Below are 5,307 nucleotides of genomic sequence, written 5' to 3'. Positions count from 1 at the left end.
AATGTGCTTGACTGGTTATGCTAGTCTACTGGCTTTAATCTATCCTTCACCCCTTTCTTTTTTTCTTTTTTTTTCTTTTTTCTTTTCTTCCCCCCACCCTTTTCCTTTTTTCTTATTTCTCTATAAATCCCATCTTTGTATAAAGGAATAGCGCATCAATAAGGAAGTTGATCAGTGTGTACGTTAGCATCATTGTATGTTTTAGATTTTTATATGGTTATTGGTTAGTTTTCAGTCGTGGTTATTGTTTTTCTTTATATTTGTTTCAGTCTTTGTGTTTCTTTTCACTTACCAGTCAGTACACTCAAGTGTTTTCACTTTCACTCTTCTATCTCTCCACACCCCTTCCCCCACTGCCTGCTTCACTCTCTCCCCTCTGTTAACCTCATTTTGCTTTCAGGGAGTAAACCTACAACCCCACTGCATGGACAGACTCCAAGGCAATGGGAAATGGGTTTCAGCCTATCCATACAGCTGTTGGCAAACACCAGGATCGGCAGAGAGATTTTTAATCACAGCTCCCCCCTAATTAAATCCCAAAACTACAAAAAGGACTGCCCTCAACCCACAGTCCAATTCCAGAACTGAACAAAGCAAGAGGAAATATATTAGGAAGAATAGGTGATTGAAAAAACAGAAGTAAAGGAAACACCTCCACTCCTGAATAACAGAATTTAAAAAGACGAGGAAGTGGGGGGAAAGGAAAAGTAGGGAGGGAAAATCTGCACAAATGAAGAAAAACGAAAAGAAGAACACAGAGCACACACAGACCGCTGGGAGGTCAGACACTGAGAAAACAGACTTCGGAACACAAACAATGAAGAGCCCGCAGAATGACTGGTCACAAGCAACACACCCAGACATCAAGACATTAATAGAGATAATTTTAAAAATTGAGGAGAGACAAGAGGAAAATAGGAAAGATCTGATGTCAGAAATAACAGCAGTAAAGAATACTGTGATGGAAATAAATAACAAACTAAGTAACATTGGAACGCAGAATTAGTCAAGCAGAAGAGAGAATCTCAGAACTTGAAGACCAAAATACAGAACTAATTCAAACTGTCAAAAACATAGAAAAGAAGCATTAAAAGTCAGAACAAATCCTTCAGGAGATGAATGATTATTTCAAGAGACCCAATCTAAGAGCAATTGGCCTTTCTGAGGCAGAGAGAGAGTCAGAGGTCACACTGGAACAAATATTTCATGAAATCATTCAAGAAAACTTCCCTCATCTCTCCAGTGATGCAAAAATTCAAGCACAGGAAATTCAGAGAACCTCTGCAAGGCAAGAAATGAGAAGACCAACTCCCAGACACATAATAATTCACCTAAACAATGTAGTTATAAAAGAAAAAAATATTAAAGGCAGCAAGAGAAAAAGGTCAGACTACCTACCAGGGAAGACCAATTAGAATAGCAGCAGATTTATCCACGGAAACCCTTCAGGCTAGGAGAGCCTGGAGCCCTATCTTCAAAGTTCTAAAACAGAAACAATATCAACCGAGAATAACCTACCCAGCCAAACTAAGCTTCATTAGTGAGGGAGAATTGAGATCTTTCCCAGATATCCAATCCCTAAGATCCTACGCTGCCACCAGACCACCTCTACAAGAAACACTTAAGAAAGTACTGAACACAGAAGAAAAGGAAAAAAGAACAACAACATTCTTCACAAGAGTACAGGCAAAAGATTAAAAACACACATGAACCAACTCCAAAACCCAAAGAAAGACAGGAAACAAACAGGAACAACAACTCTGTAAGAACCTTATGACAGGGATCAACTCTTGCATTTCAATTATTAGCCTAAATATGAATGGACTAAATGCACCACTGAAAAGACATAGAATGGCAAAATGGAGAAAATATCATCAGGCAACAATCTATTGCCTTCAAGAGGCTTACCTCACTAGAAAGGACACTCACTGACTCAAAGTAAGAGGATAGGAAACAAACTTTCAGGCAAACGGAATACAAAAGAAAGGAGGAGTAGCGATCTTAATTTCAGACAAAATACCCTTCAAGCTATTAAAAATCAAAAAAGATACAGAAGGCCACTACATAATGATAAAAGGCTCAATCCATCAACAAGAAATCTCCATCTTAAACATATATGCACCCAACATAGGAGCACAAACTTTCACAAGCAGCTTCTAGGTAAATTTTAAAAAGATATCGACTCCAATACCTTCATAACTGGGGACTTCAACACCGCACTCACAACTCTAGACAGATCATCAAGACAAAAAATCAGCAACGAGATCTGAAACCTCAATGTGACTCTTGACCAAATGGACTTAATTGATACCAACAGAGCACTCCATCCAAAGACCACAGAATACACATTCTACTCATCACCACATGGAACGTATTCTAAGATCGACCACATAATTGGCCATAAATCAAGCATAAGCAAATTTAAAAGGACCAAAATACTACCATGCACCTTCTCGGACACAGTTGAATAAAAATAACATTAACACCACCAAGGTCCCCCCAAAACCCACAAAGACATGGACACTAAACAGCATGAGGCTAAACAACTCCTGGGTCAATGATGAAATCAAAACAGAGATCAAAAGATACCTGGAAACAAATGAATATTGCAGGACCACTTGGGCGCCACTTGTGGGGGCCTGCCCCACAAGGGTCGTGGGAGGTGTTGAAGGAGAGACAGGCGAATGACGATCATATACCAGACACCTGCTTCTTGAACAGATGACAATTTAATGCTAGTTAACACAGAGCTTTTATACCATTCATGAAGGGGCTAGACAAAGAAAATTCTTTCACATACATATCTTTAAAAAGTTACCAGCTAGTGGTCTTAGAAACAAACAAACCAAGATTCCCATAGGTCTTAGTAGCAAACAAACCAAGATTCTCATAGGCTTCCAGACAACTTCTTATTCATAAAGCCAACAATGACACTTTCATTCCAATGTCCCAAATTACAGTTCTTGAAATGTTTCAAGAAAGTTTCTTTAAGTGTATATTTCTTTATGTGTCAGGAATTTTCTCATCTTAGGTTCTCATGTCCTTCAGAGTCCTGTGATCGCCTCCCTTGTCCAGATGTCCTCGTTACTTTTCTCTTATCTTGCAGTGCTTGTTTCTAAAGAGAACTCAAAAGAAGCTTTTAGTAATGTTTCCTAGGCCCCTCAAGGTTACTTTCTGTTTTAGCTGATTTGTCATAAAAGTGTCTGATTATTATATTCTGAGTTCAGTGAAAACCTACTCTATAAATGTTAACTTAGAGTTATAAGTTTATAATTTTAACTATAGAATTAAGTAAAAACCTTAACATTAATCTTTATCCTAAGTTAGTGAAAACAGTGTTATAAGTCACCTACATAACTCCTAGATAAGTGTTAAAACTTATAATGAATTCATAATAAACTACTATAAACTTGTGCTTGTAAAAATCCTTATGTCTAAAAACTAAACTACATAATTCTAAATTAAATAAGGAGTGAATATACTTATATCATTTTTTTACTTAAGCAATATCTAGTAACTTATAACCAAGCGAAATAAAGGATTCTTGATGTGCGTCAGAGTTTAACCCTTGCATATGTTAGAAAAGGCCAAGTGGCATAGTGGGAAAAATGGAAAAATAAGCCATGATATTTCCAGGTTAGCTGTGAGTACTTCACATAAACATGCCATTTTCTTCTGCCACGACTGCACAGAATTCTTTGGCGGTATCAAACAGCAAAGGTAAAAGACAGAAGGGCCTCAGCTTCCTGTGCTCACCCTGCAGCCCGGGGTCTTCAGCCCACCCGGACCCTGTCAATCAGGTGGGCCTCCAAGGCCGGCTCCCAACAGAAAATGAAGAAACATCTTAGCAAAATCTCTGGGCTGCCTTAAAAGCTGTAGTAAGAGGGGAATTTATATCCTTACAAATACACATGAAGAAAATGGAAGGAACACAAATTAACAGCCTAACAAACCACCTAAGGAAGCTGGAAAAGCAAGAACACAAAAACCCTAATTTCAGCAGAAGAATCCAGATCACCAAAATAAAAGCCCAAATCCAGGACACAGAATACAAAAAGATAATACAAAAAATCAATGAAACCAAAAGCTGGTTCTTCGAAAGGATAAACAAGATCGATGGTCCCCTAGCTAGACTGACCAAGAAAAAGAAAGAAAAAACTCAAATAAGCACAATCAGAAACACAAAAGATGAATTCACATCTGACCTTGAAGAAATACAAAAGATCATTAGAGACTACTATGTACACTTGTATGGAAACAAACTTGAAAACCTCAAGAAAACGGAGGACTTTCTGTCATCACACATCCTGCCTAGGTTGAAACAAAAAGAAATAGAGACCCTAAACAGACCAATAACAATCAAGGAAATTGACTATGTAATAAGAAAACTATCTACAACAAAAAGTGCTGATCCAGATGGCTTTATAGCAGAATTCTACAAGACATTTAAGGAGGAGCTGTTTCCAATCCTACTGAAGGTATTTCAGGCAATTGAGAAAGATGGAACCCTTCCCAAATTATTTCATGAAGCTAACATCACATTGATACTCAAGGCAGGTAAACATCCAACAAAGAAAGAGAAGTACAGGCCAATATCTTTGATGAACATAGAAACTAAAATTCTCAACAAGATCCTAGCAAACCGGATTCAACAACACATCTCAAAAAACATCCATCATGACCAAGTAGGCTTCATCCCTGAGATGCAAGGCTGGTTCAACATTCGTAAAACAATAAATGTAATTAAATACATCAACAGATATCCAAACAAAAACCACATGATTATATCATTAGATGCAGAAAAAGCTTTTGATAAAATCCAGCACCCCTTCTTGATAAAAACCCTCGAACATCTAGGCATACAGGAAACATACCTCAAAGTAGTAAAAGCCATCTACGAGAAACCCACAGCCAGCATGCTCCTAATGGACAAAAATTGGAACCATTTCCCCCTGAAAACTGGCAGAAGACAAGGATACCTACTTTCACCCCTCCTGTTCAATATAGTATTGGAAGTCCTGGCTAGAGCAATTAGAGAAGAGAAGGCTATCAGGGGTATCCAAATAGGAAAAGAGGAAATCAAATTATCACTCTTTGCAGATGACATGATCGTGTACCTTGAAAACCCAAGAGAATCTGTCAAAAACCTCCTTACACTGATAGAGGCCTTCAGCAAAGTCTCAGGATATAAAATAAATGTTCAAAAGACAATTTCATTTCTTTACACCAATAATAAACAGAAACCCTAATAAAAACCACAATTCCATTCACAATAGCCACAAAAAAATGAAATACCTTGGCATCTTC

This window comes from Carlito syrichta, unplaced genomic scaffold, assembly GCF_000164805.1.
Source record: "Carlito syrichta isolate Samal-C Ts95f unplaced genomic scaffold, Tarsius_syrichta-2.0.1 Scaffold315379, whole genome shotgun sequence".
Taxonomy (NCBI): domain Eukaryota; kingdom Metazoa; phylum Chordata; class Mammalia; order Primates; family Tarsiidae; genus Carlito; species Carlito syrichta.
Note: the sequence above shows the minus strand (reverse complement) of the source record.